A 14,410-nucleotide genomic window follows, 5' to 3' on the forward strand; every position below is an offset into this window, starting at 1 on the left:
TACGTCCGAGGTGCATCCGTGTGCTGCGGGACACAATATCACGCATCCCCCATAGACCAGAGTCCCCCCATGTCCTATTTTCTCACGGACCCTTCACACGGTCCGTTGAAACAACGGCCGTGTGGACGGCCACATTGAATTATATAGGTCCGTGTGACGGCTGTTTCAATGCCTGTCACACGGACATTGAACATGTTCGTGTGAATAAGGCCCAACATTCAGAAATGTGATGTATTCTTCTTACATCTGATATTACATCTCCCAGAATTACCCTGCTTGTTCAGGCTCTACATAGTATACTCTGCTGTGGTGCATTATAGGAGATGTAGTTCTGACCAGACGATGCGCAGCAATTTTTTTTCGGAGTAGGACTACATCTATTTTACCACTTGATAATGGATGGTTTTCAAGAGAGGTATACATATAACTTGAACTACATATAATAATAAAATCTGGTGTAGCAAGGAAAAAATATATACTATATAATGGAATAAAGTTATAAAAATGCATCCATGTGATATTTTTTTTATATACGGCTTACAGAGAGTGGATCATGAGACAACCCAAGAGAAGCATGCATCAAAAACTTCTGGGGTGGAAGAGTGGCCTATTTCTAGCAAAAATTTTATTTTCTCACCCGTTTCCCTAAATAAAACACGTTAAGGCCAGGATCACACACACTGTTTTGGTATAGTTTTTAGTTTAGTTTTTTAGCTCAGACTTTGAACCACAGACTGAAGTGGTTCCAAAAGCAAGGAAAGGTATAAAGTAAAGACTTTCTTTTGTGTTTGTCTTAAAAAAACGAAACAAAAAACTGCGTGTGTGATCCTGGCCCATGGTAGGGTCACAGCGTGTGCAATACAAGGCGATCTATTTAGTAGGTTATTCTTATGAGGATGCCATTAAAAACAAATCAACAAATTTGTGGGGGTCTAAGTAACTATTTTAACTGCTAAGATGTCCCCGCCAGTAAGCAGCAGGCCCATACGAGTAGAGGTTTGGTTTAATAACATCAGCTATTTATATTACTGAGAAGGGTTGCTATGAAAAACATCAATATACAGAATGCATAAAGGAAAAGCTAAATTGTTATAAAGCGTAACGTCTGGAAATAATTTACTTCTACTTAGATAAAATGTGCTTATACTTTGTATACGGAGAAGGCGAGCTGAGCATCATGTTAGATATGCAGTCACCAGCCTATTATTCTCTAATCCATAGCAACACACTGCGCTATTGATTTGTGCCAGTGATTTTCAAAGGCTATTCATGCTTTACTCTGGCCCCGAGCAGCTAAAGTGCAAACCCTTTAAAACGAGAGAGTGGTTGGAAATGGTGCCTTGAGCCTTGGTTAGAGATCTACAGCCAATTCTGTCACTTGACTTTATAAGCTTACATGCAACAGCTGGAGTATATTGTATAACAAAATAGGACCTGGAAATCTATTAAAGGGGGTGACTTACTGGACTATCCCCTTTCAGAATGCAGCAGCCTCAATGATTGGCTAATCACCACGGGTCTGGTTGATATGAGCGATGCCATGCCCCCGCAGGGGAAATTCAGTATTACATGGAGACGATCTAAATTTATGGCTGTGATGGGAGCAGAAGCCTCTCATTTAAATAGAAAGCCCCCCCCCCCCACTATGTTCATATTCCTTAACAGGTTATAAGGACATGGGTTGTCCAGTTGGGAAAAACCCTTTAAAAAGCTATTTTAGACATAGATTTCTGTTACTGATGCAGCATTACTTACTGAGGTTTTAGTAATGAAAAGTATTCATTCCACCATTTAAATGAAGGTTTTCTATGTCCTATGTACTGCAACAATTCCCTATCTGTTTATCCTGAGGATCCTGGTTGACAGAAGGGTTCAAATTAACGGAGTAAAAATATTCATATAAACCCCAGAAATCATAACAATCAACCTAGAATGGCCAATGTACAGAGAACTTGGGGTGACATATATAAAAACAAGAAGAAAAAAAACTGTAGCAGTTGCTCATTGCGCCCAGCCAAAGTTAGTCTATGGGCAGTCCACGTAAAAGTAATTGCAACATAGTCCATCAGATGCCGTAAATAATCCAAGTATTCCCCATAGAAGTCAATAGAGGCATCAATACAGTTTTCATGGCAGAAAGCACATAAAAAGAAATATGTACAGACCCTATAACAGACATTTTGTGCACCCATATTAAATATAGCAATGTACTGAAAACACATTTTCAGACAGTTATTTGTGTGAGGCCTCAGGCCACATGCACAAGACTGTAGATTTTGTCCGTAATTACGCACCCATTCGTTTCTATGGCCGACAGACACCTTCCCGTATACTTATGGGAAGGTGTCCATGGCACAGAAGCCTTCCTTAAAAAAAATAGGACATGTAAATTTTTTTTATTTTACGGACCTTGCTTCCATACTTTGTAATGGGAGCACGGCCCGCAAATGCGGACAGCTGCCTGCGGCCGTCGGTGCCCGTAGTCATGGACTGTGATTATGGGCATGGTCATGTACATGGGGCCTCAAAGATTTTTTTTTTTCCCCCATGATGTATAAAGTTCTGGTAGAAAACCTGCCCACTCAAAATCTGGCTTCTTTTTTAAGCAATTTAGTGAAGTAAAAACGCAGATGTTAAAAAGGAATAAAAAAAAAAAAAAAGAAGCTCCAAAAGTTACGTGGTCTTAAAACAGGTATTTCATGTTTATGGTCCGTGAAAAGTCAATGCACATGGCAATAAGAGGAGGGTCTGAGGTCATAATTAATCTGGGGTTACAAGCGACAAAATAACCTAGCCTTAAAATAAAAGTTCTGAGACCCAAATAGTGATGGTCTATAGACTGTACCTGTGTAATCAATTAAGGGGGCAACAGACCCTTAATTCTGCTGATGCCTGGAGTCCTGGGGGTGGGGCCGTCAGTAATGGCCTTTCCTAAGGATATTATCACACCCCTTTAATGGATTGCAATAGTCCCTGCGCTGTAGCGTTCACAATACCACATTTACAGCATGCAGTAATATCACTAGATCAACACATAGACTAGAAAGTTATCTCATAATAATAATAAAAGTTATGTAACAACTACTTTAAATATGATGTGCTCATTTCCTGGCAATTTTCCTAGAATGCTACTCACTTATCATGGGATATGTAGGTGGGCAGAGCAACACTGTGTCACTGTAATGTAAAATAATTTCAAGTCTAGCAAAAGGTGTTGTTTTGTCAAAATTTTTAGAAAAAAATTGCGTCATTTTGTAGGTTTTTCAAAATCCGGGACCAAAAACTAATGGGGACCCAAACATGTGAACACAGCCTAAAACCACTGACAGGTGAAATTATTAACATTGATTATCTCATTGCAATGGCACCTGTCAATGAGTGGGTTATATTAGGCAGCAAGTGAACACCCAGCTCTTGAAGTTGATGTGTTGGAAGCAGGAAATGTAAGGATCTGAGGGATTTTGACAAGAGCCAAATCGCGATGGCTAGACGACTGGGTCAGAGTGTCTCTAAAACAGCAGATCTTGTGGGGTGTTCTCGGCAGGCCGTGGTTGGTGCCTATCAAAAGTGGTCCAAGGAAGGACAACCGGTGACAGGGTCATGGGCGCCTAAGAATCATTGATGTGCATAGAGAGCGAAGGCTAGTCCGTCTGGTCTGATCCCACGAGCTACTGTAGCACAAATTGCTGAAACAGTTACAGCGGTCTATAATAGTAAGGTTTCAGAACACACAGTGCCCATGCGGACCCCTGTCCTCCGTTAAAAGCATGAGCATCAGAACTGGACCATGGAGCAATGGAAGAAGGCGGCCAATTTCTTTTACATCTTACGTGTGTGTCACTTACCTGGGGGAATGCACTATAGGTAGAAGAGAAGACGGCGGAGGCAGTGGGCAATGTCCTGCTGGGAAATCTTGGGTCTTGGCATTCATGTAATTACTTTGACTCATACCACCTACCTAAACATTGTTAGAGACCAAGTACACCGCTTCTTCAATCCGATCGAGCATCTGTGGGATGTGCTGGAAAAAAAAGTCTGGTCCATGAAGGCCCTACCCCGAAACTTACAGAACTTAAAGGATCTGCTACGAACGTCTTGGTGCCAGATACCAAAGGACACCTTCAGAGGTCTCATGGTGTCCATGCCAGAGCCGTTTTGGGATCTACACAATATTAGACTGGTGGTTTTAAAGGGGTTATTCCACAAAAAACATTTTTCACCTGTCCACAGTATAGGTGACAAATGTATAAGTGCTGGGGGTCCCAATGCTAGGTCCCCCCAGCGCTGTATTTGGCTGTCTCGATCGACCCCATAAAAATCAAATGGATCGGCAGTGAGCATGCGTGACCACCACTCCATTCAAACTCTGTAATGGGGGCTTGGGAGCCATGATCTGATGATGGGTGGAGTTCCCAGCGGTGGGGCCCTCAGCCCTTTAATGTTATGGCTGATCAATATCCTGTTTCCTATACAGACATCAGGTCCCGTGAATGGCACCTTCGAGAACAGTTACAAATAATTGGCTAGAAGCTGGTGCTCTGAACATATCACACAGCGTGCAGCAGGGGGCCAAAAAACGACCAGTGCTTAGATTGCAAAAATATGGAAGTGAAAATTATTTCTTAGGGGCTGTAAATTAAATAATAAAAAAAAATCAATACTTACCTATCACTGCCCCCAGTGATCCAGCGGCACTCCTGATGCTTGTTTACATGCACATAGCGTGTGACTGCCGCAGCCAATCAGAGGGCTCAGCGGTGACAAATCATGTAATTGCTTTTTTTTGTTTTATTTCATTTGCAGACACTAAAGGGGGTTTTACACTGGGCGATTATCGGACAGACAAGCACTCATAACGCTCGTTGACGATAGTTGCCCTGTATAAACAGGGCAGTGATCAGAAGATGATCGTATCGTTTTAAAAAAGTGAAATATGATCGTTGTTGGCAGCAAATCTCCATGTGTAAACAGGCAGTGGCGGATTATCATATGGGCGTTTCGGGCGGCCGCCCGGGGCCCGAGGCTTCCAGGGGGCCCATGGCAGCCCGAAACGCACATTATCTCGTAAATCTATTCAGCGCGCTAGCGCTGCTAACGGCCGAAGATGGGGAGGAGCAGGGAATTCGCCGGGATCCAGGGGTAGGACACGCCTCCCTGACAGTGCGGGCCGCCGCCATTGAGTAACAGAACAGCGACGGACGGCTGTTCTGTTACTCCAAAGCAGCAAGAGAAGAGCCGGCGGGCGGTCACCGGCGCTGAGGTCAGTACAGGATTATCCTCCTGCCCAACTGGTTCCCGACCGCTGGCTGTATTTTTACGGCCAGCGGTCAGGGACGGGTGCTTAAAACCCGAGCCATAGACTTTCTACGGCTCGGGTTTTAACTTGCTGCCCGCGCGATCGGGCAGCTGAATGTCGGGTCTCCGGCTGTCAGTGACTGCCGGGGACCCTGAGGAGAAGACAGAAGCAGCTTTCGCTGCTTCTGTCTTCTCCGATGTCTTCTTACACAGCGTTCAATGAACGCTTGTGTACAGGAATAGAGACAGCAGCAGCGGCGCTGTCTCTATTCCTCCCGGTGATCATGTGACAGGTCACATGATCGCCGGGTGCCGTTAGTGGCAGACTTTTGCTGGGTCTTACTAGACCCAGCACAGCCCTATTAGTGACAATCGTCACTGTGAGAGGGCTGATTTCCCCTGTAACTGGGGCTGCTGTGCAGCTCCAGTTACAGTGGAAAAACATGGTGTAAAACAAAGAGAAAGTAGATATAAAGTTCCCCAAAGGTCTTTTTTGACCTTTGAGGATCAGAACATAGTAATAAAAAATAGTAAAGTGCAAAAAAAATAAATAATAATAAATACACATAAAATACCCACCCCAAAAAAAACGTTCCCCCCCCCCCGCCAATCATTGTTGTAACGCTAGCGCTGACCCAATTACCCTAATATAGACATGTAATATATTAAAATTTACGGTAGACAATGACGATCACAGATAAAAGGTCTATTTTAGGGTAAAACAATGTTATTACCAAAAAAAAATAGCTGAAACGTAAAAAAGCTTCTTTTTTTACTATTATTTTCAAACTTTATGAATAAAAATTCTAAAATGGCAAAAAATGTGTGCATAAAAACGATAAAAAACGAAACCTGCATTGTCTACGGAAAAAACGTCGCAAAAATAACGTCGGTTTTATTTTTTTTTAATAAAAATGTGTGTTTGGTGCAACTTTGTAATTACGTTTTATTAAAAAATATTTTCACTTTTTGAGATACAGCTGCTTTGTATCCTGTATCCGTCAGGTCAGCAGGACTGACGGGATCAGTGAAACGGGCCCTGCGCTAAATTATAATCTTAGATGTGATAGATTTGAGGTGGATCCTGCATGTCACTGATCCTGTCAGTCCTGCTGACCTGACGGATACAGAATACAAAGCAGCCGTATCTCAAAAAGTAAAAATATTTTTTAATAAAATCAATCAATCACACTGATACACAGACATACTATATATATATATATATATAATTATAATATAAAGTTTTTAAATGTGTACATAACCTTGTGGCACTATATACAAGGGGGAGCGCTGTGTGGCACTATATACAAGGGGGAGCTCTGTGTGGCACTATATACAAGGGGGAGCGCTGTGTGACACTATATACAAGGGGGAGCGCTGTGAGGCACTATATACAAGGGTGAGCGCTGTGAGGCACTATATACAAGGGGGAGCGCTGTGAGGCACTATATACAAGGGGGAGCGCTGTGAGGCACTATATACAAGGGGGAGCGCTGTGAGGCACTATATACAAGGGGGAGCGCTGTGAGGCACTATATACAAGGGGGAGCGCTGTGAGGCACTATATACAAGGGGGAGCGCTGTGAGGCAAGGGGGGGCTGTGTAGTGCTATCCACCGTGGTATGTGTGTGGCGCTTTTTATAGGGGGGGCTTTTTGGTGCTATTTACAAGAGGGGGAGGGCTGTGTGGCGCTCTCTACAGGGGGGCTGTATGGCACTATCTATAGGGGGCTGTGTGTAACGCTCTCTACGAGGGGGATGTGTGATATATAGAGGGGGCTGTGTATGGCGATATCTATGGGGGTGTGTAATATCTACAGGGGCTGTGTGTGGCACTATGTACAGGGGGCTGTGTGTATGGTGTTTTACAGTGTGTGGTATTATATTCAGGCGCGCAGTGTTTGGTGCTATTATATTTAGGGGTACACTATGTGGCACCATGATAACTTTATTTTCGTTTATAGGTGTGGAAATGTTGGAAAAGTGAGGAGACGTCTAAGTGGCAAATTCTGCAGAAATGAGTCATGGCCGGGAGAAGTCGTCATGAGCGCTGGACCGGATGGAGAAGAAAAGAGGAAAAAAACTACTAGAATCTGAGACGTCGTCACCTGTGAGTCACTAGATTTATAGAGAATCTGTCACCTCTCCTGACATGTTTATTATAGGAAATCCTTGTATTTCACAAAAAGTCTTTCTGCGGTCCAGGACTGATAGACAATTCCCCTTGTCAGGAGGTTGTGTCCCTGCACAGTGTGATCCTGTCAGTATGTAGGGACACCGCGCTGTGACAAGGGGAATCGTAACACTGTTAATGCTTGCCCAAAAAGGTAGTGTTAAAAATAGTTACGGTGAGGAAGGGGGGCCCAAGTTTGGGTAACAGCCCAGGGCCCATGGTCTACTTAATCCGCCACTGTAAACAGGGAGACACGCTGCCGACATGATAACGTATGGAGACGAGCGATCGGAGTAACTATGCATCAATAGCTCCGTGCGACAGGAGCAAACGAGCGCCGACCGACGATGTCTTGTTGATGGGCGCTCGCTGCACCGGCCGAATATCGGCAGGTGTAAAAGGCCCACTTGCTGTCAACAAAGACTGCCTAAAGCCTTATTTACACGGCCGTATTACGGATCCGTGTTGTAGAGATCCATAATATTGGGCCCATAGATTGTTGTTTTTTTTGGTACAAACAAAAAAAAACAACAACAAATGACACGTTCAATTGCATGCCATGCTGTGGAGGTATTCCTCCCTAAAAAAAAAAAAAAAAACACTTCTAGGAGTATATGGTGTCTCGCAGAAGCACCACATTGTAATTCAAATACATAGGCTCCATGCACGAGGTAGTGCAGCCAAACTACACAGACAATATTTAGTAGTACAATTACAATATTTGCAGAAATAAAAAATAAATAAAATTACACAATATAAAAAAAATTTTTTTTTCACTATGTAACAAGACAAAAAAATTGGCTAGCGCTGCTAAGAATCCCCCCTAAATATGACAAAAATTTATCTTCCTTGCTTGCGCTCGTATGGTCTATTCCACCGGTAGAGCAAGAGTTAACTGAAGACTGACACCAAATTCTGCTGATGCCTGTTTGTTTTCTTGTGCCATGTGCCCGTCTATCATGGTGGGTCATACCCTCATCTGCACAACATGGCTACATGAAAAACAACAACACACTGCTGCAGCAAGTCAATGCAAGGCGGTGGGAGAACTAATATAAAGTAATACAGAATATAATCTACAGAAAAATAACATATGCAGCGCCGCGTAAAATGCATTGAGTAGTGCAAGAAATGACTAAACCTCGCTGTTATCTGCCCTCTGGTCCTGGACATAAAAGGCAATATTGACCTGTCTATAGACACAGGGACAAAACAATAACACCCAGCCTATGGCTTCCTGCAGTATATACAGTATAGCGCCTACATGTGACTAGTCTGTTTGATGTATCCAATAAATGATCAACGATTTTAGATGATTGCAGAAGATTATTTTGGTGCTATAGAAATAATTATCATCCACATTACAATACAGAGAGATCTCTGTACACATGGTCATGCCATGTGTCACCAAAGCCTGGCAAATTCTGCATCACAGCAGCCAGTATAGTCTATAGGAGGTATACAGCTTTGTGTGACTGGTGCTGCACATACAATCCTGCACATAAGGCCATGCAGGACTGTACATTATAAGACACTGCGCCTTCTTACCTTGCACAGATGGCACACACCCTGGAGATCCCAGCACAGCCTGAAGAAGGCAGGATCTGGAGATTGCGATGGAGGGGAGAAAGCTGTCACACAATGAATGAGCACCAGGCCAGTAATGTCCAGACTGTTGTCCCGTCCTGTGGTCCCACACTACAGAGCCCCAACAACAGCGCAGCACAGGAAGACCTAGGCTCTGCCTGACACTCAATTCCAGCTGACTCCGCCCATAACCACGCCCACTGGTCGGATCAACGTTCTCTGTCAATCATCCGCAGATCTCCTCATAGAGGAAGCGCCGAGGCCATGACGCAGTAGTTGTGGTGATATCTGCGGCGGCCACTTACATGCAGCAGCCGGGAGAGATGGTAAAAGCTTCCAGCGTGGTTCATGGCAATTCTTAATACACATTATAATCCGCACAAATCATACGTAATAAGTGCACGGTAATATTCTTAAAGGGAAAGTAAATGTAATGACATATACTGTGTAGCAGGGTCAATATACAGGAGTATAGACTAAAAAAACACCCCTATGTTGTTTGCAGTTTAAATTTCGGATACGCCTGTAAATTAGCCCCATTCAATAAGACAGGGCTGCGTGTGGTACCTGCGCGGGTTTCGTGTGGAATATGTGCGGAAATTACGTGAAGAAGTCACATAATTTTTTTTCCACCTCATGGTTTCAATACCATGTGTGGAAAATTCTGCCCCTTGTAAACAACTATTGAGTAAAATCAATGGGGAGCTTTTCGTAAGCGGTTTTCCTGTGTATATTGGCATGGAATCCACATAGTTTCCGCACAAAAATACACATGAAAATGCGCCGTGTGAACGTGGCCTTAATATTGTATACCACTGTTATTAAGACTATGGCGACTTTGGCTGCGTGATCAAAGATCATTGTGTTGCGCTGCGTACTTCGCAGTGATGTAAGATTGAATGTGTTTACTTATGACCTGCAAGCAGGGGCGTAGCTAAAGGCTCAAGGGCCCCGATGCAAAAGTCCATCTCGGGGGGCCCCCCCAAACTTCTTTTCATGGGCGACGGGCCACAGCTTTCTAGCTGCGTCGCTGGTGATTGCTAAGTGACAAAACGATGCAGCACAGTGGCTCAGCAGATAGGTTCACACATGATGGGATTAGATACAGTGGCTCAGCAGACAGTATCACACATGATCGGATTAGATACATTGGCTCAGCAGACAGTATCACACATGGTAGGATTAGATAGTGGCTCAGCAGACAGTATCACACATGATGGGATTAGATACAGTGGCTCAGCAGACAGCATCACACATGATGGGATTAGATATAGGGCCCAGCAGACAGTATCACACAGGATGGGATTAGATACAGTGGCTCCACAGACAGTATCACACATGGTAGGATTAGATACAGTGGCTCAGCAGACAGTATCACACATGGTAGGATTAGATATAGGGCCCAGCTCGCTGACATTGTGGCTCCAGCGCTGAACCCAGGAAAGGTAAGTATAAGGGCTCACTCTGACGAACGTGAATAACGTCTGTGTGCTGCGCAGGGAAATCACGCACAGCACACTGACCCATTGATTTCAATGGGGCCGTTCACACATGCAGGAGTTCTCAGCGTGTGTCCATTGCGTAAAACTCACTGCATGTCCTATATTGGTGCAATTTTCACGCATCTTTCACCCATTGAAGTCAATGAAGGTGTGAAAACCGCGCACTGCACACTGATGCACATCCGTGTGCTGTGTGTGATTTACGCATCAATTCAATTGAAAATAATAATAAAATAAAAAAAAGATGTGCTTTGCGAGTGCATGAATAACGCATGCCCCTCGCAAAGCACACTGATGCATAACGGACCAGATTCACGCTCATGTGAATGTAGCCTAAGAATTGCTGTGCTCATGCACACAAACTTATTTTTTTCCTCCCGTAAATACTGGCGTAAATACAGCTCCTTTGTCACACGTATTCGACCTGTATGCCACCAGTATTTACGGACCCGTGCCCGTAAATACGTGTCCGTGTCACCAGTATTCCACCCGTACTTATGGACCTGTATTCTCTGCACTAATCGGCAGCCCGTTCTCTCTATCAGTGCTGGAAAGAGAGAAGGGGCAGCCCTTTCGGGCAGAGTTTCCGCAGCGATTGAAAGTAAAAGAAGTTCATACGTACCGTTGTCTTGGTGACGCGTCCCTCTTGACATCCAGTCCGACCTCCCTGGAAGACGCGGCGGTCCATGTGATTGCTGCAGCCTGTGATTGTGATTTATGAAAAATGGGGGGGACCCCCACATAGTTTTTTCCAATTTTTTTAAAGTGACATGGGGTCCCCTTCATTTTTTATAACCAGCCAGATACAACACAACAGCAGCAGCCTAGCATTACCAGGATGGGAAGGGCCGCTGTTTTTGGGCTTTCCCAGCCCAATGATAGCAGCCTGCGGCCGCCCCCGTGCCTGACCGTCACTACAGATGGTTGTGTACTGGATCGCACCCGGCTCTTCCTGACACCCCTGGTGGTGGTGGGTACCGGGCTAATAATGGGGGTTAGGGCTCATTTAGACGAAGGTGATATACGTGGTTTTCACGCGCCTCACACGGACCTATGTTATTCTATATGGCCGTGCAGACAGTCCGTGATTTTCACGCAGCGTGTGTCCGCTGCATAAAACTCACGACATGCCCTATATTTGTGCGTTTCTCGAGCATCACGCACACATTGAAGTCAATGGGTGCGTGAAAATCACGCGCACCACACAGAAACACTTCCGTGTGACGCGCGCGACTCGCGCAAGAGAAGTAAAAAGTATGAATGAAAACAGAAAAGCACCACGTGCTTTTCTGTTTACAAACAGAGTGTTATAATGATGGCGGCTGCGCGAAAATCACGCAGCCACGCATCATATGGTGATGACACACGGAGCTGTTAAGTGCCTTTTGCGCATGCAAAACGCACACGCTCGTGTAAATCCAGCCTTAGTGTTAGCCTCTGCACCAGCTAACACTAAGCCTCACCTTCCTAATGGACGCTGTCAATCAGACAGCGGCCATTACTAGGGCGGTAGTAATAAAGTTTAAGACATAGAAAAAACATTTTATTGAAAATAAAAAAAGCCGTAATGGAAGTAGTCCTTGAATCCGAAACACAAACACACAAAAAACCCATTAGTTACACATGTGGTAGGCTTAGATACAGGGCCAATGTGTGATACTGTCTGATGGGCCCTGTATCCAAGCCTTCCACAAGGTAGACTTAGAGATACAGGGCCCTGCAGACAGTATGCTTATACTGTATAAGATTATTGTTTGCTAGGGCCTTGTATCTAAGCATGCCTTGTGGTAGGCTTGGATACAGGGCCCATCAGACAGGATCACACATGGGCCACATATCTAAGCCTACCATGTCATGCTCTTTCTTGCCGTGGTTCCACCTCTGACCTCCCATTGAAATCAGTGGCCGCAGGCAAAAAGCGTCACGAAAATCGTGGCAAGAATTTGAAGGCAGGTCAAAGTCTGCTTTTGAGGCAGATTTTTCTGCCTGCAAAAAAACTCAGTGTGAACAGGGCTAACGCCTATCAGTGGCTCAGGGATGTCATTGCATTTTTGTGCCACAATTTAAAAATGGTGCAGTTTTGTTGCGATTTTTGGGAAAATCGGGAAACAAATATAGTCATGTAATCATGAGTGATTAGGGGAGCACTTACTGTAGGAGCCCTGTAGTGATGTTCACATCCCTCTGCAGTCTTTAAGGAGCAGGGGAATCGCTGATGATCGGTCTGCAAACTGCCGGTACTGTACCCGGTGGAGTCTCAGGAGACGTCATGACTGGTGGGCGGGATCTTCTCTCCTGGGTGGAAGCAGCTGACTTCTTTCATGTTCCGCGGCCTCCGGTCTTCATGCAGCTTGTGCAGCAGCCTCATATCATTGTTTTACAGAGGTGGTGCGGACGGGTCCTCGTGTCCCCTTGGCTTTGGGGCCCGATCGCAAGTGCGACCGCTGCGACCCCTATAGCTACGCCACTCCCTGCAAGTTGCTGTGACTACAATTTGACAGTCGCAAGAAATCTGTCAAGTTTGGATATCATGTAGTGGTCGCGGCAACTTGGGGTCACAACACGGTCATCTTCACTTACATTACTGCAATGTACACAATGCGACACAGCAATCTTTGGACACGTGACATGCAGAGGCCAATGTTGACATGTAGCCCTGGTTTAAATGACACATGTTATTTGGTGACTATATTGTGGTATTACTTGGGCACTGTATATTGGTATAATTTGGGCACTATATATTGGTATAATTTGGGCACTGTATGGAGCTATTACTTGGGCACTGTGTGGTGGCATTACTTGAGCACTGCATATTAGTATAATTTGGGCACTGAGGAGCTATTTGGACACTATATGGTGGTATTATTTGGGAACTGTATGTTGGTATTACTTGGGCACTGTATATTGGTATAACTGGGGCACTGTATATTGGTATAATTTGGGCACTGGTGCTATTACTTGGGCACTGTATGGTGCTTTTATTTGGGCACTGTATGGTGGTATTATTTGGGCTCTGTATGGTGGTATTTGGGCACTGTTCTGGTTCTATTACTTGGGCACTATATGGTGTTATTATTTGGGCACTGTATGGTGCTATTACTTGGGCACTCTATGGTGTTATTACTTGGGCACTGTATGGTGGTATTATTTGGGCACTGTATGGTGGTGGCTGCACAGTATAGCATTGTTATTCAGGTAATTATATAGAAGTGTTATTTGGTTAATGTTTGGCGCTGGTTATAATGTTTGGTATGGGTATTTGTACACTATGACAAAACACAATGAGGGGAAGAGGGCGCCAACAGAAGATACCGCACAGGGCAACATTAAACGTAAGGCCTTGCTTGAAAACTCTATATCCACGTATGGTTCAATTGTGGTTACCAAGGATTTCTATTGGGAAAGGGATGTTGGATTCGGTCCCATTCACCATATTGCAATGGCCTTACAGGTTATAAACGAGGTTTCTGTGAGGAAAATGCGGGCACGAAGGGGCCACTTTTCCTCATCTAGGAGCCCAAAAAGACAAATCTGAGGGGTCAGTTTATAGGCATTAGAACCAGTTCCACTAAGAGAGCGATAACCTCAAAAGGCCTGAATGTACTGTAGTTTCGAGACACCTTTTTAAATCATGAAATATTTCAATACAACTTTGGTCTCAGCCTGGTTTTTTGTTTTTTCTTTGGCAGAGGATTTTTTTTCGTTTAGCATATCATTTATGTTGATAAATGGGTTTTCTCGGCTGTGCTCTGAATCCTGGATCCCCCTGCTATAAGATGACATTTCCAGGGGAAGTTTTGTCCGACCGCACATTGCTCCCAGTATTACACAGTGCCCGTGCAAATGAACGGCTG

General features: G+C 44.5%; 1 protein-coding gene and 1 long non-coding RNA gene across 6 annotated transcripts in view; one reads left to right on the plus strand and one right to left on the minus strand.

Annotated features, from left to right (window-relative positions):
- The window catches only part of EEF2K (eukaryotic elongation factor 2 kinase), a 56,797-nt gene extending 47,550 nt beyond the window's left edge, over positions 1 to 9,247 (minus strand). The window contains exon 1 of one of the 2 annotated variants that reach the window (XM_075830226.1): positions 9,016 to 9,247. The gene's annotated coding sequence lies outside the window, so the exon portion shown is untranslated. The remainder of the gene's footprint in view (positions 1 to 9,015) is intronic. The other variant, XM_075830227.1, reaches the window with a different exon arrangement.
- The window catches only part of LOC142655731 (uncharacterized), a 188,257-nt gene continuing 182,958 nt past the window's right edge, over positions 9,112 to 14,410 (plus strand). For 3 of the 4 annotated variants that reach the window (XR_012849543.1, XR_012849541.1, XR_012849542.1), the window contains exon 1: positions 9,112 to 9,380. This is a non-coding gene — a long non-coding RNA (uncharacterized LOC142655731). The remainder of the gene's footprint in view (positions 9,381 to 14,410) is intronic. The other variant, XR_012849544.1, reaches the window with a different exon arrangement.

This window comes from Rhinoderma darwinii, chromosome 6 (genome assembly GCF_050947455.1).
Source record: "Rhinoderma darwinii isolate aRhiDar2 chromosome 6, aRhiDar2.hap1, whole genome shotgun sequence".
Lineage (NCBI taxonomy): Eukaryota > Metazoa > Chordata > Amphibia > Anura > Rhinodermatidae > Rhinoderma > Rhinoderma darwinii.